The sequence below is a fragment of the Triticum urartu genome, chromosome 3 (genome assembly GCF_003073215.2).
Source record: "Triticum urartu cultivar G1812 chromosome 3, Tu2.1, whole genome shotgun sequence".
Lineage (NCBI taxonomy): Eukaryota > Viridiplantae > Streptophyta > Magnoliopsida > Poales > Poaceae > Triticum > Triticum urartu.
Window position 1 is genome coordinate 537,834,538 of NC_053024.1, and position 22,655 is coordinate 537,857,192.

General features: G+C 46.6%; 1 long non-coding RNA gene across 3 annotated transcripts; it reads left to right on the forward strand.

The window, feature by feature from the left end:
• Nucleotides 1-96: 96 nt before the first annotated feature.
• LOC125544839 lies at nt 97-22,569 on the forward strand. Of its 3 annotated transcripts, XR_007299728.1 has the most exons (6): nt 97-384; nt 504-894; nt 1,087-1,210; nt 2,627-2,798; nt 2,891-2,959; nt 22,513-22,569. It is a non-coding gene; the product is annotated as an uncharacterized LOC125544839 (long non-coding RNA). The 3 variants fall into 3 exon arrangements; XR_007299727.1 differs by lacking the exon at nt 22,513-22,569 and having other exon boundaries at nt 1,087-1,220; nt 2,891-3,081; XR_007299726.1 differs by lacking the exon at nt 22,513-22,569 and having other exon boundaries at nt 2,891-3,081.
• The last annotated feature ends 86 nt before the right edge of the window (nt 22,570-22,655 follow it).

The window sequence follows — 22,655 nt, forward strand, 5'->3', positions numbered from 1 at the left end:
GTGGAATAGTTTCACAACTCACGCCACCTGAAACACCACAGCGTAATAGTATATCTGAATGTCGTAACCGTACTTTATCAGATATGGTGTGTTCTATGATGTCTCCTACTCAATCCCTCGCTCGCTCGGTGAGATCCAAGGCGGCCGCGTTGGCTGGGAGCGGACCCACGCGGGAGGAGGAGTTCGGCGAGCGTGAGCTGGAGGTGGCAGCCATTCTCGCGGACCTGTCGTCCATCGTGGGCGCGGCCGGAGATCCCCTCGTGGAGCCGGCGCCGGCCGAGGAAGGCCCTAGCGGCTCTGCCGGCCAAGAAGCCCGCGGCCGATAGCCCGGACACCCCGCTCGCCTTCCTCGACGACGACGAGGCGGCGGCAGCGCAGGACAAGGTGAGCCGCCGGGCGCGAGATCTGCACCCGCCCGCCTCCCTCCGCCAATTCGGCCTGCTTCGATTACAATTTCTTGCTGCTCGTTGACGTGTTCCTCCTCTCCCTCTGCCTCCGCTCAGTCGGCGTAGGAGCAGCGCGGCGATTTTGATGAGTAGGAGATGGAGCGCGTCACAAGCACCTTGGCTGCACCCTGAGGTTATCCATCAGGCAAACTGTCATCGCACTGTCGTTCACGATGCTACTCCCAAGCCTCCTGACGAGATTGTGCGAGTTGCAACTTACATGACGCAGATTCTTTTGCTATACTTCGGAAGCCGGCAATAGCAGCGGCAACGTCGACGCAGCCACGGGCTGGACAAAACTTGATTAGCTTATTACTGCATCAATAATTTGTGCCTGTAGGACTCTTTCACAAATCATGTCAACGAGACTAGCAATTTGAAGAGGCTGCTGCACATGATATGAAGATATTGGCATATACAGTCCCAAACATAAGTTTCAAAATAGCAGGTCCGTTGTAGCAGTGAATTTTCCTAATGTACTGTAACCTCATTTGCATCTACCTAACCTTTCATCTTCAATTTTTGTATGCATCTGGGCCCAAGTAGTTAAATAGTACATTAGTGTAGACAAAGAAGAGTTGAGCTTCCAGTACGCCATTATAACCACCTTTCCTAACTAGCTCTCTCTGGTTGGTTGAAGGTGTGGAGTTTAGCCCTGTTTCGCTGTATGGAACGCCATGACCTCCACACAGATGATGCAAGAGGAAACAAGCTAGACTCACAACTTTGGTTTTCAGGCATCTTCACCAACAAATATTACCCTGGTACTGACAGGTTGTTAGTATTATATAAGTATACTTGTTCAGCCTTTCCATGTGCTGGTCTGAATATCTAAACAAGGAAGCAGGCTCAGTTGCTCACCAACCTACTATTGCTGCCAACAAGTAGCCAGAAGCCCATAGAAGACATTTGCATTGATCACAAAAAAATGAAGTATTGAATTTGTAGGACATTGTCATCCTAATCTGGTTCCCACATATTCAAGACGTGGAGATTAGATCTTTGCTCCAACAAAGCCATGACCTTCAATTTTGTTGTTAATTTAACAGCTATTTTGATTTTGCCGATCGATCGGCTTATAAGAGCCAATTTGATTTCTTGTGAACTAGAGCATCCTATTTTTCATGATTATATTAAGAGCTTCCTATTTTTCATGATTATATTAAGAACTCACAGATCTCCTTCACAGCCACACCTAACCTGCACATCATCTAGATTCAAGAGAGCCCTACTACTGCACCCACCCTAAAATCAATGTAAAAACAAGGGAAGTTCTAACCCGATATCTCCGTCTCCCGTGAACAAATTTTAAGCCCGATTGATGGCAAGTGCATTGCATGTGTAAGTAATCTGGGTTGAACGTACTTGAGGTCTTCCATCACTTTTATTACTTGAATAGAAATTGTGCACATTGCACGAACTACCCATTAATGGGCAGCTGATATATATGATGCTTGGTTCATAATAACTACTTCAGGTTATCCCTTCTGCTATATTTTTCGTACTCCCTACTTTTGTGAGATCTGAACTGGTAGAGAAAACAGACCGGGATATTCGGTTCCTACCTAGAGATGCAGTGAGGACTTACTATATTGATTAGTCATTTGAAGAGTTAACTAGAAAGCATTTAGTATGTCTTCAGTTATGTTGTCGTGGGCTGTGCACACGATTCACAGACAAAAAAATAGCACCGTGCATTGTTTTTTTACATGCATGCAGCATGTGCAACAAATTTGCTACTATGGACTAAAAACAATCACCAACTAGCTGAATCAACGGACACTCTGTGGGAAGGAGAACAAGCATACTAAATAACGCGAAGCAGAGTAATTCCAAGATATTTTGAGAATTCATTGCAGTGGACTGTGTTGTGATTCGATTTTTCTTAACCTTGATAATATTATCTTGGATTTGAAATGATGGTATACATTTATTCTTCTTCTTTTGTATAGTTGTGAAGACCAAACTTAGAAAATTGTACCGGTTGTGATTTCAATCGAGTTTGAGGCTTCTGTCAAATATAATTATGTTCCCTGCTGATTATAATTTTGTTCACGTAGATGCATGAAGTTTCTTGTTCGTTTTATTTGGAAATAATCTTGATTTATTCTACCGTCTTGATCGTAAAGCGACATTTTTCTCCTGACACTGTTCGCTGGTCACTGTGGTGAACCGAACAGCAAATCAAGGACTTTAGAGCCTGGCCGCAGACCTCACGGAGCACCAACGATAGCCTCAAGGTGATTCAGCAGAGCAAGGTGATGAGTACTCAGCTGGCTGGTCAATATCAATGATCTTATCGGCCGGCAAAGCAGAGACGGACGACCACGGTCCCGACCTTGCCAACAGGCGGTGAGTCTTCTCCCTCTAAAACCTGATCGTGGATGCCCGACTAAGTCCGCTGAAACCTTTTTCACTTTGTCGCCGTGGATATGAGACAATAGATGGGATCAAGGGAAATTGGTCGGGCTCCAGCGGCACATGCTTAGCACTGCTGACTGTTGCCGGGAAAGGTATGTTGGTTTGATTCTTTCAAGATCCCAAACTAAAACAAGTCACCTATGACATTTGAATGATGCAAAGGTTTGTTGTCTCTTCCCAAGAAATTGTGTGCAGAGAAGCTGCCTTGATTTTACATGCTGAACCTATTTTTGCATAATCAAACACTGACGATAAGAGAGATGAATGTGCAGTATGCTAAATTTGGGTATCCAATTGCAAAAGAATTGGATTATTATTTACATTAGAAGCAATCGGTGGTTTATTAGTAGGTAAAGATGGTGTGTTCTATGATGTCTCTTATCGATTTGCCAATATCGTTTTGGGATTATGCATTAGACACAACCGCATTCACGTTAAATAGGGCACCATCTAAATCCGTTGAGATGACACCATATGAACTGTGGTTTGGCAAGAAACCTAAGCTGTCATTTCTTAAAGTTTTGGGTTGCAATGCTTATGTGAAAAAGCTTCAGCCTGATAAGCTCAAACCCAAATTGGAGAAGTGCTTCTTCATAGGATACCCAAAAGAAACTGTAGGGTACACCTTCTACCACAGTTCCGAAGTCAAGATCTTTGTTGCCAAGAATGGAACATTTCTAGAGAAGGAGTTTCTCTCGAAAGAAGTGAGTGGGAGGAAAGTAGAACTTGATGAGGTAATTGTACCTTCTCTCGAATTGGAAAGTAGCTCATCAGAGAAATCCATTCCCATGATGCCTACACCAACTAGAGAGGAAGCTAATGATAATGATCATGAAACTTCAGACCAAGTTACTACTAGACCTCGTAGGTCAAACAGAGCATGTTCCGCACCAGAGTGGTACAGTAATCCTATTCTGGAAGTCATGTTACTAGACCATGACAAACCTACGAACTATGAAGAAGCTATAATGAGCCTAGATTTCGATAAATGGCTTGAGGCCATGAAATCCGATATAGGATCCACGTATGAGAACAAAGTGTGGACTTTGGTGGACTTGCCCGATGATCGGCGAGCCATAGAGAATAAATGGATCTTCAAGAAGAAGACTGACGCTGATGGTAATGTTGCTGTCTACAAAGCTCGACTTGTCACAAAAGTTTTCGACAAGTTCAAGAGTTGACTACGAAGAGACTTTCTCACCCGTAGCAATGCTTAAGTCTGTCCAAATCATGTTATAAATTGCCGCATTTTATGATTATGAAATCTGGCAAATGGACATCAAAACTGCATTCCTTACTGGATTCCTTAAAGAAGAGTTGTATATGATGTAACCAGAAGGTTTTGTCCATCCTAAAGGTGCTAAAAAAGTGTGCAAGATCTTGCAATCCATCTATGGACTGGTGCAAGCATCTCAGAGTTGGAATATACGCTTTGATGAGGTGACCAAAGCATATGGTTTTATACAGACTTTCGGAGAAGCCTATATTTACAAGAAAGTGAGTGGGAGCTCTATAGCATTTCTAATATTATATGTGGATGACATATTGTTGATTGGAAATGATGTAGAATTTCTGGATAGCATAAAAGGATACTTGAATAAGAGTTTTTCAATGAAATACCTCGGTGAAGCTGCTTATATATTGGGCATCAAGATCTATAGAGATAGATCAAGACGCTTAATAGGACTTTCACAAAGCACATACCTTGATAAAGTTTTGAAGAAGTTAAAATTGGATCGGTCAAAGAAAGGGTTCTTGCATGTGTGACAAGGTATGAAGGTGAGTAAGACTCAAACCCGACCACGGCAGAATACAGAGAGAGAATGAAAGTCACTCCCTATGCCTCAGTCATAGGTTCTATAAAGTATGCCATGATGTGTACCAGACCTATTGTGTACCTTCCCATGAGTTTGTCAAGGGGGTACAATAGTGATCCAGGAGTAGATCATTGGACAGTAGTCAAAATTGTCCTTAGTTACCTAAGAGGACCGAGGAAATGTTTCTCGGTTATGGAGGTGATAAAGAGTTCGTCGTAAAGGGTTCTGTCGATGCAAGCTTTGACACCGATTCAGATGACTCTGAGTCTCAATCTGGATACATATTGAAAGTGGGAGCAATTAGCTAGAGTAGCTCCATGCAGAGCATTGTAGACATATAAATTTGCAAAATACATACAGATCTGAATATGACAGACCCGATGACTAAACTTCTCTCACAAGAAAAACATGATCACACCTCATTACTCTTGGGTCCTAATCACATGCCGATGTGAAGCATATTATTGACTCTAGTGAACCCTTTGGGTGTTGGTCACAAATCACATGGCGATGTGAACTATGGGTGTTATTCACATGGCGATGTGAACTAGATTATTGACTCTGGCGCAAGTGGGAGACTGAAGGAAATATGCCCTAGAGGCAACAATAAAGTTATTGTTTTATATTTACTTATTCATGATAAATGTTTATTATTCATGCTAGAATTGTATTGATCGGAAACCTAAATACATGTGTGAATACATAGACAAACACTGTGTCCCTAGTGAGCCTCTACTTGACTAGCTTGTTAATCAAAGATGGTTAAGGTTTCCTAACCATGGACATGAGTTGTCATTTGATAACGGTATCACATCATTAGAACAATGATGTGATGGACAAGACCCATCCGTTAGCTTAGCATATTAATCATTCAGTTTTATTGCTATTGCTTTCTTCATGTCATATACATACACTATTGCAAGATGCTGCTAACGCGACACTACGATCAGATACCCTTCGACGAAACTGTGTGTGATGCAATTGTCGGTGTCAAAACCGGCGGATCTCGGGTAGGGGGTCCCGAACTATGCGTCTAAGGTGGATGGTAACAGGAGGCAGGGGACACAATGTTTACCCAGGTTCGGGCCCTCTTCATAGAGGTAAAACCGTACGTCCTGCTTGATTGTTCTTGATGATATGAGTATTACAAGTGTAGATCTACCACGAGATCAGAGAGGCTAAACCCTAGAAGCTAGCCTATGGTATGATTGTATGTTGTCCTACGGACTAAAACCCTCCGGTTTATATAGACACCGGAGGGGGCTAGGGTTACACAAGGTTGGTTACAAAGGAGGAGATATACATATCCGTATTGCCTAGCTTGCCTTCCACGCCAAGTAGAGTCCCATCCGGACACGGGACGAAGTCTTCAATCTTGTATCTTTATAGTCCAACAGTCCGACCAAAAGATATAATCCGGCTGTCCGGAGACCCCCTAATCCAGGACTCCCTCAGTAGCCCCTGAACCAGGCTTCAATGACGATGAGTCCGACGCGTAGTATTGTCTTCGGCATTGCAAGGCGGGTTCCTCCTCTGAATACACCATAGAAGATTTTGAATACAAGGATAGTGTCCGACCCTGCAAAATAAGTTCCACATACCACCGTAGAGAGAATAATATTTCCACAAATCTAATCTGCTGACACGTTTTGATAGCATGACATCATGCCACGGCCCGGTCATTATTCGAACCGTTCTTTAACCAGCCCCGCACATAATGTGAGGCGGTTTCTTGACACGTCTTGTCCAAGCGGAGATCGTGTTCCCCTTATCACGGGATCTCATCAATACAAACGTGGGTAACCCAATCGTGCCTGTTGGTATGACTCCTAGATCTTAGGTAAGTCTCAAACGGCCACGAGGAGGACGCATGATATTCAACCCCTTTATAAAGGGACAAGGCTTTTTCTTTCCCCCCTGCGCTCAATCGAATCCTTCCCCCGCCTCGAGTTCTAACACCCAAAGCTTAGGTCAGGTGCTTCGGACCTTCAATCATGTCCGGATCCAGCCTTCAAGGCCAGTGGATGCGTTCCTCCATCATGGAGGACATCGAAAGGTTGAGGGAGGCCAGATATCTGACCACCGAAATTTCGCATAGGCTACCCGCCCGAGGGCAGATCGTCCCTACTCCCGAACCCAATGAAAGCGTCGTGTTCGTCTCCCACTTCCTCCGAGGTCTAGGACTCGCTCTGGATCCATTTGTTAGGGGTCTTATGTACTATTACGGGCTGAATTTTCATGATCTGGCCCCAGATTCCCTTCTTCACATCTCATCATTCATTGTCGTATGTCAGGCCTTCCTCCGCATTGCCCCTCACTTCGGCCTGTGGCTCAAGACCTTCGATGTTAAGCCGAAGATGGTCGAGGGGCAGTACGCAGCGTGCGGAGGTGCTTTAATAAGCGGCCAAAGGGTTCCTTTCCAGAGGTGTCCGTATTGTGGCAGCGGGAGTGGTTTTACATTACAGCCCCCCGAAGTGCCAAATGGGTAGCTGACCCCACCTTTCGCTCGGGCCCCCCACCACAACTGATGTCATGGATCAGCAGGGGGCTGAGCTGGGGTCCGGCCAAGGACGTGCCAGTACTGCAGAGCCATATCCGAGATCTCTTCGAGGGAGACCTTAGTCTGGTTATGGTAATGCAATTTATGCTGGTTCATCGAGTCCAGCCTTGCAAACGCCGACCCCTCCGTATGTGGGAATTCAATCCAGAAGGACCGCGCATTATTCAGCATTTCCTCGGCATGACGCAAGAAGAGATGTACAAATCGTTCTTCGGACCCAAAATAGAGTGTCCGAACACCACCGAGGACGTGGGCCTAAGCTGCAACTGCCCCGCTGCCCAAGTAAGTAATCCCATGGACGAACACACTGTCCTTTTATTTATCATGACATCATTCTGAAGAATCGTTCTTTGACCAGGACTAGATAACAAAGGCGAAGATGATCCGGTGTTCGGCCCCCTTCCTAAGGGCCTGGACAATCCGGTGCTGGAAAAGATCCGGTATTGTCTAGTGCCCTCAAAGGAAGATGAAGGGGGGAGTAAAGAGGGCGAAAGCGTGCCTCCTTCGCTACCTATTCCAACCGAGGGAATGAGCGCCTCCGCGAGGGAGGATAACACAGGGGAAGAATCTGACATTCTTTCTCCCCGGGGAAGGAAGAGCACTACCACTGAAGATCTGGAAACTAAGGTTTCCAAACGGGAGAAGAAATCTCAGCCAGAGGGTCCTGCCTCGGAGGGTATTCTTGCCGCACAATGTCTGCGCGGGGATCAGCCCTCTACCGAGCTGTAAGTAATCAAAAAGTACTTAATAGTGAAGATATCCTACCTTACTTCCGAAGACAATAACCGATGCTTATAAATTATAGTCCAGATAGCAGCCCTTCTCGACAGAGTTCATCTTCGGGGGATCTTCTTCCGGAGATGATGGAGAGCGAAACGCCTCCCCCGGACTCCCCAACTCAAGAAGCGGGCGGCCTTGAAGTGTCGTCGCGAAGGGTATCTCTGGATCCACTAGGGCCAGAGGATAACCCTTTAGCTACCCGGAATCCCCGGTATCCGGCTCATAAGGAGAGTGACAGCAAGGGTCCGTATAGCGCGTGGTCGGACGCGCTGAAGGATCTTCTGAGGCAAGCTGCCATCTCGGAAGTGCATCGTATGCTAATGGGTACGGTAATTGAGAGGATCTCATCCGCTGAAAGCGGGTTGCATGAAGCTTTTATGAGTCTGCTGAAAGGCTTTGAGGTATGTGAAATAATGTATGCTTTAAACAGTACCGCATACATTAGGTATGCCCATGATGATAGTAGCCCCTGAGACTCTGGTTGTCGTCGAGAACGGCGGCAAATAGAGGATCATAGTCCCAGGTAATAACCAGTCCACCTTTATGTGCAGGTGGTTGAAGCTCCGGTGGCTAGCCGGACTGATGGGTTTACCAAACTAAGGCGACAACTGGATGCGGCAGATGCCGACATCGTGCTTGTCAACAAGCGGCTTGACGAGGCTCAGGGTGAGTGATTTTTCTAGTGATTGTCACATAATAAGAGCAGCATGATGCCAGTATCTTTAATATGTTGTGACTGCAGATGAAGATGCCACCGTGGAGACCCTTCGAGCGGAGCTTGCCCGAGCCAAGGAGCAAGCAAGGAGTAGCATTGCGGCCGCTTTAAAGGCGGCCGAAGAGTTAAGGGCCGAACATGCCGCGCATTGCGAGAGCAAGGAAAAAATAGCCAAGATGGCTGTAGAGTTAAAAGATGCTCTGACCGTTACCAGCTTCTTGAAGAAGAAAACCGGGCGAAGGCGACGAACCTGGAGAAGGCCCGGGTGGCTGCCAAGGAAGCCCGCTCCAAAATTAGAGCGACGAAGGAGGAGCTGAATCAAGCTGCATATATCGTGTCTGGGAAGCCCTTCTTATTGCGGACTAAGTTCGGAGATTTGAAGTATGCTCCTCTGGACCGGCTATGGAGTTCTGCGGACGCGTATATGGATTTGGCTGCAAGTGCTGCTGATGCGGCCGTGTACTTCAAGGATCAGAAAGGTCCCGAAGTGGAAAAGCTGTTTTGGTCACAGTTTCACGCTCCAGTCTGTCCGCTGCTGCTAAATGAGCGATTGACCGGCTGGGCCGAGCTCCATAGGTTGTCCGGACTTACCATGAGGTCCATTGTGGATCATCTGTGGCCGGGGGGGCCAAGACCGAATAGCTACTTTAGCTTAGTGCAACAATTCCTTGATGTTGTGCCACGCATCGATGCTGTAAAGAGATCGACGTGCATAGAATGCTCGCGGATGGCCCTTAACCGTGTCAAAACATACTGGGCGGAGATGGATGCCACTACTGTTGCGGCAGAGGGTTCGGCCATAGGTCGATTGGCTGCCGAGCACTACTTTGAAGAAGTCCTTGAAGGCGCTCGTTCGATAGAGGCTCAGTGCTCGAAGAATATTATTTTCTAGTGACATGTAGTCCCATTGTGCAAACAATGTTTTTCTGAATTAATCAAGGCTGTATTTATACTTTTGCCCGAAAGTACTATGATGCCTCCTGTGCGGCCGTTTATGTATATATGTATATAACCTGAAAGTTTGCACTCGTCGGCTTCCGCCCCCATGCATATAATGCGGGGGTGTTCGCAAAAGATGCATATCCACACTTGATCCAACGTCTTGGTCCGTTAAGGAGGTGATAGCGTAGCGAACGAGGCAATCAGACTATATTGCTTTAACACTTTCACTTAGCCATAGGAGTTTGACAGTGGGGCTACTATATAGCCCCTGGTAGTTCTGCGCTCGTCCGAATACGGGGCGCGTACGTACATGACCAGGGAACGGCCCTTCGTTAATGCGGAGGAATCCCGAAGATTCCGATTAGTCATCGAGTGGTTGACCAGTCTCTTGCTATATCATGACAGTCAGTTTTCGGCTTTCTCTACTGAGGTGATCATCCAGATGAACCAGGGCACAATCGTAGTAGTTCTCCCAGTGCTACCTTAGCCGATATAACGGAACGTAAGGTACCAAAACGTGGGAGCTGGGCAAACCCAACATTTGACCAAAGACATGATTCGGAGTTGATGCATATAGGTCCAAACTCGCGACACCGAACACTCCCTAAGGTGTTTGGTCTTTATAACATATACCGGGCTAAACAATGTCCTTTATAAGAAACCCCATGTGTCCAGGTACGTGCAAAATCCTGGCATGGCCACATGCCAATAACGCCGGCATCCTTCTCGGCTGTGTTGAGTATCCGGAGGATGTTAGCAACAAGAGACAGTAAAAAAGGTTTACACAGGGCCTTAATATAAAAAGAAACCTTTGGGCGGGTCCCTGTTGCATGTTTGCGCCTGTGTCTCCGTTGTGCCATGTCCTGGACGGGTATAGCACGATTGTCACCTGCAAAAGGAAAGAACTTAGGTGAAAGTTGCCGTGCCAAAAAGAAGAATAAATTATCAAAATTCCAGAGAGGCCTGGTTGAGCCGAGCTGGCCTTAAATACACGTGGGAAGCCCCTGGTATTGTTTTATGAGGGTTCGAAAACCAATCTCATGCATGCACGATGGAACGCCGGACTCGTCTAACCGTGTCAGTGGTCTTGACGACCTGCCATCTTTTCTGGTTGTTGAGGCCGTCTAGTGTGCGACTGTTAGAGCCGCCACGTCCTCTTCCGTACGTAAAGAACGGTTGGCATTTCCGCTAACTGTGATGACGCCTCGCGCACCGGGCATCTTGATCTTGAGAAAAGCATAATGCGGTATTGCGTTAAAACGAGCGAAAGCCGCTCTTCCGAGCAGTGCTTGATAATCACTTCGGAATGGAGCGATGTGAAAAGTTAACGTTTCGCTTCGGAAGTTATCGGGAGAACCGAATACCACCTCTGGTGGTAGAGAGCCCGTACAGCAGGCCTCTTGCCCTGGTATTACTCCCTTGAAGGTAGTATTACTGTGGCTTATTTGTGTTGGGTCTATCCCCATTTTGCGGACTGTGTCCTGATATATCAGATTTAGATCACTGCCGCCGTCCATTAGGACCCTTGTGAAATGGTACCCGTTTATTATTGGGTCTAACACCAAGGCTGCCAGTCCTTTGCGCCGGATATTTGTATTGTGATCCCTACGATCAAAAGTGATCGGGCAGGCCAACCAGGGGTTGAGCCTGGGGGTGACGGGCTTTATGGCGCGTGTGCATCGGGGTGCGTGATTGCTTCTCCCCTTTGTCACATGGATCACGTTTACTGTTTTAACCTTTGGTGGGAACTTTTTCTGTCCTCCGGCGCTTTGCTGGCAAGGTTCATCCTCGTCTTCGCTTGGTGTCTCTTCCCCTTTGTGTTCGGCATTTAGCTTGCCGGCCTGCTTGAAGACGCAAAATTCTCTGTGGATATGATTTGCAGGTTTGTCTGGGGTGCCGTGAATCTGACAGAGTTTGTCAAGAATTTTGTTTAGGCCAGATTGTCCTTCTCTGCTGCCTTTGAAAGGCTTTTTCCGCTGACCTGGTCGAGAGCCCCTGAATCCGGCATTTACCGCCGTGTTATCTGGGCTACCTTCTTTATTTCGACACTTGTTTTTGTTGCGTCGTGGTTTACCATTGCCATCCCTGACTTCGGATATGCTTGGGTCGCTGGTGCTGCTACGGGCCAACCAGCTGTCCTCACGCGCGCAAAAGTGGGTCATGAGGCTTGTTAGGGCTGCCATTGTTCTTGGTTTTTCTTGACCAAGGTGTCTGGCGAGCCATTCGTCTCGGACGCTGTGTTTGAAAGCCGCTAAGGCTTCGGCGTCCGGACAGTCGACAATTTGGTTCTTCTTGGTGAGGAACCTGTTCCAAAGCTTTCGGGCGGACTCTCCGGACTGTTGTATTACATGACTTAAATCGTCTGCATCCGGAGGTCGGACATAAGTCCCTTGAAAATTGGCCCGGAAAGCGTCCTCGAGCTCCTCCCAACTTCTAATTGAGTTTTCGGGGAGGCTTTTCAGCCAGTGCCTAGCTGGCCCTTTAAGCTTGAGGGGAAAGTATTTAATGGCGTGTAGATCGTCTCCACGAGCCATATGGATGTGGAGGATGAAGTCCTCTATCCAGACTCCAGGGTATGTGGTTCTGTCGTACGCCTCTATGTTCACCGGTTTGAATCCCTCTGGGAATTCGTGATCTGGCACCTCATCAGTGAAACATAAAGGATGTGTGGCATCCCTGTATTGGGATGCGCCATGGTGTTCGGACGGTTGTAGTATTCGGTGTTGGTTGTGTACCGTAGCGTGCTTCCTAGATCCATAGATAGATCTGGTCACGCCGGATTTTTGACGCAAGTTCTCACGTAGATCGTGTGTTTACTTATGCGTGACTTTGTTAGCTGTTCTATCGCGTTCACAGGGTGGTGGATCCGGCCTGTTGGCCGTATCACTCTTCAGTTGTATGGGCTCGAAGGCCTCATCGTTGAATTCCGGTAATAGCTTGCGCTTTGGATAGCTATTTGGATGGTAACTTCCACCATACTTTGTTACTTTGTTCCACTTGCTGTTGAGCGTATTTTGTGCGACCTTGAGCCTTTGCTTCTGTTTCTTCAGGCTTCTCACTGTGGTAATAAGCCTTCTGCGGAGGTTCTCTTGCTTCAAGTGTGTTTCCGGGATGATGGGTGCATCTTCGTCCGGACTGTTTTCTTCCCTAGTCGGGGATTGATGAGGCGTATCTTTGACGTCATCGTGTTCAGACGTCGGATCCGTACTATGTGTGCAGTTTGCATCTTGATCGCGTTCTACCACCGGGGTGGTGCAGTTGTCGTCTTTTTTGCTATGGCGGGACTTAGAGCGGCGCCGCCGACGTCGGCGCTTGGGTTGCTTCTTGGAGGGGTGATCCTCCGCTTTCTCATCACCATTGGCTTCGTTGGGGGTGTCCACCATGTATACGTCATGTGCTGAAGTAGCGGTCCAGCGCCCTGTGGGCGGTGGTTCCGGTTCGTCTCCGGCTTCGTCGTCCATACTGTTGAAGTCTTCGGAGCCAAAGTCGAGCATGTCGGTTAAGTTGTCGACAGTGGCTACTAAGTGGGTGGTGGGTGGGCATCGAATTTCTTCGTCGTCCGCATCCCATTCTAGCCGGACATAGTTCTTCCAAGGTTCTCCTGACAGGGAGAGAGACCTTAATGAGTTTAGCACATCTCCGAAGGGTGAGTGCTGAAAGATATCCGCGGAGGTGGACTCCATGATCGGCGCCCAGTCGGATTCGACGGGCACGGGTGTGAGCGGCTCGGAGTCCGTGGCTGGAGGTGAATCCAGTGGTTTAGCAACACGACTCTCGTAAGGGGTGAAGTCAGTATCCGGCTCTATCGCCACTGAGAGTGCAACCTCCAAGGCGGGGTCCATCCTCCGCTCTCATATGGCGCGACTTGCTCCGGGTTAAAGGCCAGAGCAGCTGCGGATGCGATCTCCCGAACACTGTCCGACGATAGAGTTACATCATGCTCGTTGCGACTGCGCGGCGCGTCCGGCATGGGATCGAATCCATCGAAGATCAAGTCTCCGCGGATATAGGCCGTGTAGTTCAATTATCCAAATCTGACCTGATGGCCAGGGGCATAGCTCTCAATCTGCTCCAGATGGCTAAGCGAATTGGCCCATAGTGCAAAGCCACCGAATACGAAGATCTGTCCGGGGAGGAAAGCCTCACCTTGGACTGCATCGCTAGCGATGATCGAAGGGGCTATCAAGCCTTATGGTGATGACAGAGTGGAACTCTCAATGAAAGCACCAATGTCGGTGTCAAAACCGGTGGATCTCCGGTAGGGGGTCTCGAACTGTGCGTCTAAGGCGGATGGTAACAGGAGGCAGGGGACACGATGTTTACCCAGGTTCGGGCCCTCTTGATAGAGGTAAAACTCTACGTCCTGCTTGATTGTTCTTGATGATATGAGTATTACAAGAGTAGATCTACCACGAGATCAGAGAGGCTAAACCCTAGAAGCTAGCCTATGGTATGATTGTATGTTGTCCTACGGACTAAAACCCTCCAGTTTATATAGACACCGGAGGGGGCTAGGGTTACACAAGGTCGGTTACAAAGGAGGAGATATACATATCTGTATTGCCTAGCTTGCCTTCCACGCTAAGTAGAGTCCCATCCGGACACGGGACGAATTCTTCAATCTTGTATCTTCATAGTCCAACAGTCCGGCCAAAGGATATAGTCCGGCTGTCCGGAGACCCCCTAATCCAGGACTCCCTCAGCAATAATCGCAAACGGTGGTGTAAAAAACCGTCAAAAAAGGTGCAAAACGTTTGCAATGACGGATGCATTAACCATGATTATGATTTTAGTTGCGTGTGCAATGCAGGGCATATGGTTCAGTTCAATTAACTGTTTGCGATGAGGAGGAACAAAATAAACGGGCTGCCAGAGGAAGGTGTGTGCGAAATACAGCATACGATTCACTCGGATGAACTGTTTGTGATTAGGCAACACAAAAGAAACGGGCAGCCAGATGAAGGTGTGTGCGATGTACAACATACGGTTCACTCGGATGAACTGTTTGTGATTAGGCAATAGAAAAGAAACAGTCAGCCAAATCAAGGTGTGTGCGATATACGGCATGCGGTTCACTCGGCCTTGTTGTCAGTGTGTGACCTCTGTGGCAACCGTTCGCTCCCCGCTGGCCTCTTCTTGTACCGTGGCAACCGTCCACCGCCTCTTCGTCTTTCCCTCTCGATTAGGAACTGCTGTCGCACGCTCTTCCTCCCTCCATTTGCCTTCACCCTTCCTTCTGCCATTGTTCGATCATCTTCTCCATGGAGGGAACAGGCCGGAAACGACCCTGTTATTCTTGCCCCGATCTGAAAGATGACGCGGTGGAGGAACTCATTGATCGGTGCGACGTCATCACCTCGGCTAGCATGGTAGGTTCGTTCAAGACCATTCTCGACTCAACTAATAACATCATTACAAGGAACCCAATGCAAGGGTCCAGGAGCGGTTTATCTCCCCTATCTTCTTCGTCGTGACCCTGCTGACTTGCGCGCGGACGATGGAAGCCTCGCCTTGTGCAAGTTGATGCCGCTTGATAATGATACGTGTGAAGTTAAGATGCCATCGCTTGAGGGCAAGGCTTGGGCAGGCGCAAATGGAGATTGGGTTGTTTATATTGGGTACAACTGCGAGTGGGAACTTGTGAATGTGTACACTCGTCACCGGGTTCCAATTCCAAAAACCTCAGACTGCCCAGAGGTTGAGTACACCGGTATTCTACGTGAGTTCAAATACGATCACAGTGACTGTCATCTATGGAAGATAACAATTTGTCGAGTTCCCAACCGCTCTTGGGATTACACAAGCTATGAAGTTGTTGCTATCTTCGACAAGCTTGTTGCTGTCCTTACTTCCACGCCTCGATGGATATTGCTCAAAAATCAATTTCTATACACGGATGAGTACTGTGATGCAATTCAATACGAGGGTCTTGTGTTTGCTGCCACCACTCATGGCATTGTTTTTGCATGGAATCCTGATGCTTTCGGTATGTCTGTCTTCCATCGTAATTATAATTGTTTCACCCACATGCATGCGGGTTAGCTAGTTTCCCTTTACTAATTAACCTTCTTGTGTTTCCAAGGTCTTGTGAACATTCCACCACCTATACTTGAAACTTCTATAACCAAGGGGGAGATGACGATGCTGATGATCACAAGCATGAGGATGAGGACCCATATACTCAGTGGCGCCTGGCAACTTATTCCGACGGATCACCTCTTCTTGTCTGTATACAAGGCACTGCTGATGTTACTAAGGAAGAGGTGTTGTCTCGCATGGTCGCACTCTCCGGACCTATTCCAACATCTGTTGCAGGGTATTCGGGATGGATACTAGTGTACTAGTGCTAACACCTTATCCATGGTTCAGTATTGAAAGTCTTTGAGGAAACTCGCTCTTCCTTGGACAAAACTATCCAATGATGGTGAAAGGCGATCCAGCTGCTGTTGACACAACGTTACTACCATTTATGAGAAGCAACTGTATCTATACCTCAAACATTGCTATGCTTCCCTACCATCACAATATGGGTCCTGACATAGGCCGCTTCAGCTTGGATGACAAGTCTTGCAGTGGTCTTGAGATTGACAATAGCTGGCCCTTCCTAGAGAATCACTTCTGGTTCAAAGAAAGCATTTCCAATGTCGACGAGTGGTTGAGTTGAAGTTCATTTCGTCGCTTTATTATTTTTTGTGTGAGAAAAACTTTACTTTACTAGAATGTTTTGTTGGAAATGATCTATAGTCCAACGTGTATACTCGTTTTCGTTGTGGGTTGATGACTGGTTGTATGTAATCAATGGTACATTTGCATATGCATCCATCAACTCACGCCTGCTAGTGGTGTCCATATGAATAGTGCTAGTGATTTTAGTTGCAAAAATTAGATAGTGCTAGTGATTTTTAGCTGCATATTTTGACAAATCACAGTGTTACAAGGTTGAAAAATGGCAATGTTACTAGATAAACAAATGTCAATCTCTCCAGTTTGACAAATGGCAACATACCCAAAATGAGAGATGAAAATCTTTCCCAATTGTTTCTACATGGTTGCACACGGGTCATCCAAAACAACCGTTTGCGTTGAAGGGATGCACAAATCTGCACTGCGAGGGACGACCATAGCTCTCACTTTGCATACAGGTGTTCTATCTAAAACGTTTGCGATCAAGAGCTGCAGAAATCCTGCTCGGCACATTTTCCCTTGGCTTCCTGGGGAAGTTATCGGTTTGCATACGGGTGTTCTAACTAAAACGCTTGCGATGAGTGTTTTATATTTAAAAACCATTGACATTTTTTCCAAAAGAAAATTGTTTGATAAGTCTGTACATTAAGGGAGAAAATGCAAGTTCGTTTAAATCATATCTTTCATTCAGTCACACTGTTAATTTATATTCATATGATCGAGAATTCAAGATACAGTATTAAACCCCAAAAAAGTATTTCCGGCGGCGGCGGAGGCGGCGTGCCGCGCCATCATTGTCGTTGTCGTCATCTGGGACGCCATTGTTGAAGTCTTCAAGGCAGCACAAAATGTTCTTCACTTGTAAATCAAACATCATGTCGTCGCGCGATCGACGGGCGGGGTGTGGGAGGACGACAACTGGCGCCGCTGAGAGATAGCGGTCGATGGCAGCGTCCCATGCCGCCGAGGGGGGCGCGCGCATGGGCACGGGAGCGGCGGGTGCAGCCAAACGCACGGGGACCGGTGCCGTGGTGGGTGGATGGGCGCGCACGGGCAGGGGCATGGGCGCGGCTGGTGCAGCCAAACGCACGGGGGCCGACGCCATGGTGGGTGGAGGGGCGCGCACGGGCCCGGGCACTGGCGCTGACATGTACACGAGCTCGCGCGGGTCCGCGGAGACATCGCTAACGCCCGCGGCTTCTAGCTCTGCGATAGTGCTCGGCGACTAGCCCGTCAATGCTACGGGGATGGTCGCTGGCGCGGGCGCGGGGATGGTAGCTGGGACGGGAGCAGGGCAGCAACCGCCGCGCCTAGCTGGTTATGGGCCATGTCCATGAGGCCCCATTCCTCCTTAATTTCTATCTCCTCTGGCTCGGAGTCGACTTCACCAAACTTGAAGACTAGTGGCAGATGATCATTCTGCGCCATTGCGTTGGTGGAGGTCTGCGGGAGGGAGGGGAATGGGAGGCGAACAGTAAGGCCGCCCGTATTAAACAGCGGCTTGGGCGCCATTAATGGAGAGGAAGGCGGACGACCATGGAAGTCAAAGGGCTCGTTTCCCAGTGAGCCTGTGCATCAGACAATTCGCACGCTTCCCGGTGAGCCTACGCATTGGAGGACAGCTTGCACGCCTCTTAGTCAGCCAACGCACCGGACTCCGCTCGCACGCATCCTGTTCAGTCAACGTCAAGCAGTTGTCCGCACGGCACCTCCTATAGCCATCAAAACGAAGAAACGTGGCGTCACGTGAATGGTTAATAGAACGCACACGATTTGAATTATACAAACGTTTGAGATATTAAAGTGGCAACTATTTTTTCAAAATGCCTTTGTTGGCTGTTATTCGAGTGCGCCTTCTCTCAGAATGGACACGAAAAATACCATAGCTTGTCAGGTGCCATTCCATGATAGCATGCCAAGCTTCATGAATTTCACACGAGTTTTGGATTTACTAGAATTGAAAAACAAAGTATCTCAATGTTTTGCCGGCAATCAACGGTGCCCTGGTGTTTGAAATTCATTCCCATTTCATGCATGGGACCTAAGCATGCACCCAAGGACACAGATTTGATTTTCAACCAATTTATATGCATTAGAGCATGTGCATGTAGTTCAAATTTGAATTATGCACATAAATGCATTGAAAACTCAATTAATGCATAAAAATATCCAAACGAACCCCGAAAAATCCCAAAAATTAACACAACACTCCTGTTGTTTTATGTTGACACGAGAAAATTTTTGAAAGCAATAAGAGGCAATGGATATCGTTTCGTCCCCAAAGGTGGGACGTTCCCTACCTAAACCATCAGGCTTGTTGTGAGAAGCTCTAGTTTGTGAGAAGCATATCCCCAAATCTGCCCCAAATGGGACAAAATATTTATCACGGTATGTTGATGCCGCTCCATGATAGCATGCCAAGTTTCATGAATTTCAGACGAGCTTTGGATTTATTAGAATTTAAAAACCAGGTATCTTAATGTTTGCAGCCAAGTGACCATGGCAAGGTGTTTGACATTCATTCCCATTTCTTGCATGGGACCTAAGCATGCAACCAAGGACAAACATTTGATTTTTCAACCAATTTATATGCATTAGAGCATGTGCATGTAGTTAAAATTTGAATTATGCACATAAATGCATTGAAAACTCAATTAATGCATAAAATGTCCAAACGAACCCCGAAAAATCCCAAAAATTGACACAACACTCCTGTTGTTCTATGTTAACACGGGAAAAAATTGAAAGCAATAAGAGGCAATGGATATCATTTCATCCCCAAAGGTGGGACGTTCCCTACCAAAACCATCAGGCTTGTTGTGAGAAGCTCTGGTTTGTGAGAAGCATATCCCCAAACCTGCCCCTAATGGGACAAAAAAATTAACATGGCATGTTAATGCCGCTGCATGATAGCATGCTAAGTTTCATGCATTTCATACGAGCTTTGGATTTACTAGAATTTAAAAATAAGGTATCTCAATGTTTGCGGCCGAGTGACCGTGGCAGGGTGTTTGACATTCATTCCCATTTCTTGCATGGGACCTAAGCATGAAATCAAGGACAAACATTTGATTTTGCAACCCGTTTTTATGGACGACGCACGTGCATGTAGTTCAATTTTGAATTATGCACATAAATGCCTAGAAAACTCAATTAACGTATAAAAATGTCCAAACGATCCCCAAAAAATCCAAAATTTAACACGACACTCCTGTTGTTATATGTTGACACGAGAATTTTTTTGAAAGCAATAAGAGGCAATAGATATCGTTTCGTCCCCCAAGGTGGCACGTAGCCTACTGAAACCATCAGGCGTGTTGTGAGAGAAGCTCTGGTTTGCGAGAAGCTTATACCCACACCTGCCCCAAATGGGACGATATTTTTACCACGGCATGTCGCTGCCGTTCCATCATATCATGTGAAGTTTCATGAATTTTAGATAATTTTTCGATTTACTAGAATTTTAAAACCATGTATCTCAATGTTGCGGCCGAGCGACAGTGTCAAGGTGTTTGACATTCGTTCTCATTTCTTGCATGTGACCTAATCTTGCAACCAAGGACAAACATTTGATTTTGCAACCCATTTTTATGGACAGAGCACGTGCATGTAGTTCAATTTGGCTTATGCACATAAATGCCTAGAAAACTCAATTAATTAATAGAAAATGTCCAAACGATCCCCGAAAAAAATCCAAAATTTAACACGAAACTCCTGTTGTTCTATGTTGACACCAAGGAAAAAAAATGAAATGAAGAAGAGGCGGCGAATATCGTTTTGTCCACAGAGGTGACACATTTCCCTAACGGAATCATGCGGCATTCTTGTGAGAAGCTCTGGTTTGTGAGAAGCTTATACCACAACCTGCCCCAAATGGTACTATATTTTTTACCCCGGCATGGTGATGCCATTCAATCATAGCATGCCAAGGTTCATGAATTTCAGACGGGTTTTGGATTTACTAGAATTACAAAAGCAAGTACCTCAACATTTGCTGGAGAGCCACGGTGCCGTGTTGTTCAAAATTCATCCCCATTTCTTGCATGGGATATAAGCATAAACCCATGGACACATATATGATTTTACAACCCATGTTGGTGCACTGGACCATGTTTATGTGCTTTAATTTTGAATTTTGCACCTGAAATGGCTAGAAAACCAATTTAATGTATAAATTTCCAAACGAACCCTAAATAATTCTATTTTTTTACGACACACGTATAGTTGCATGTTCACTGCAGATAAAAGGTCTAGCAATTCAAACACCATCCATTGCCGCTGTGACCCCATTATGTAATACAAATCAAGACGAAAAATCAAGTAGATCCCACACAGTTTATTATCACCAACCGTGTGAGATGCAACACAAAATATCTTGGAGCACCGTCGGATTATAGTACGCATACGGCTTACGTGAGAAGGTGCGACAGCTACACTCCATAGCCCGCTCTGAATAAGGGACCATGTCTGATGACACTTTGTGCACCAGTTTTTTCGCTGAAGCGATTCCAAATTTTTGGCTTCCGCGGAAATACCTACCTCCCCGCCCCTCCCCTTACCAAAAACCACATTTCCCCTGTTTCCACCTTCCTTCCCAAGTTGGAACCTTCACTCCTTGCTTGCAGCGCCGCCTCCTCGCCGGCGACCCTCCTTCGCGCTGCTCGACCTCGCCTATCCAGGCAGGTAATCCACACCCTACCCCCATCCTCCTCCTCCTTCTACATCCCACATGCCCCGACCGCCGGCGCGAGCGCGACACCTTCCACCCAAATCACCGACCCCTCCACCAAATAAGCGCCGCCCTAAGCCATGGTGCACGCAGTATAGCCAAGATCTCAAGGAGCATTTGGCAGCGGAGAAGCAAATCGCGCCTGCACGCGCGGATGAGGTCGCGATGGCTGCCATTCGTGCCGACCCCCAGATCTTGGAGGCGCACCTCGCCATCGACGACACCGTCAACGCCTCACGTGCCGATGCCACGACGCGGTTGGCTGCTTTAAACGACAGTTCGTGGCGTTTTCTCGAGGCCACTGTTAGTGCTTTCGACGAAGACTACGAGGTGTTTTCTCAGCGTGCACGTGCTTACCTCATCTCGAGAGCCAGCAGCTTGGTGCTCGGAGCGGCTCAGGTAACTTACCACTACAAAGAGGGCACCCATGAAGCGGAGGCCTCGCCCTCTTCCATGTCCAAGGAGCCAATAGTCATCGATACTCCGACAATGAGGAGTAGCTTGTCTTATTAGCTCACTATAAGGACCCATGTTCAGTTTGCTAGCTACTGCCTTTGCTTAACAAATTCTAGTGAATTGTGCTATCTACTTTTACCATGCAATCTTCTGCTCTAGAGTATATGTTCTATATGTTGTGCAATGTGGTGTTCAATTAATTGTTTGGTTCAATTCAGCAAATGTGATGTTCAATTCTTTAGGGTGCAATTTTCCAAGTTATCAAGCATGCTTGGTTTGGCTAACTATCTGATCTTCTCTTAGGAGTATGTTATATTGTGCAATGTGGTGCTTAGTTAACGTTTGGTTCATTTGTTGTGGTGTTTAGTTAACTGTTTGGTTCAATTCTGCAATGCGATGTTCAATTGTTGTGGCTGCATTCTGTTATTGTATACCATGTGAGAAATAAATCAAATTTGGCTATACTAAATACATGAAAAAAAATACAATTGCTATATTTCCAAGTTGTTAAGCATGCTTGGTTTGGTTAACTGTCTGATCTTCTATTAGGAGTATGTTATATTGTGCAATGTGGTGCTCAGTTAACATTTGGTTCATTTGTTGTGGTGTTTACTTAACTGCATGGTTCAATTCTGCAATGCGATGTTCAATTGTTGTGGCTACATTTTGTTATTGTATACCATATGAGAAATAAATCGAATTTGGTTGTACTAAATACACGAGAAACAAATACAATTGCTATATTTCCAAGTTGTCAAGCATGCTTGGTTTGGTTAACTGTATGATCTTCTATTAGGAGTATGTTATATTGTGCAATGTGGTGCTCAGTTAACGTTTGGTTCATTTTTTGTGGTGTTTAGTTAACTGCACATGCATGGTCCGTTGTCTAATAGCACATTATTGTGCAATTGCAGGAACATTCTAATATTTAGGGTTTTAACAATTTGGTCTTGCACATGTAGGTCCCGCTGTTACAGGTTTTGACCCACTGTTCGACCCTTTTTGCTTATGGGGAAATGAGTTGTCCATGAATATCAATCAAGTCAAGAAACTCAGAAAGATTGTTAGGATAATGAAATTAGCGACAAAAAACAACAGGATCTTT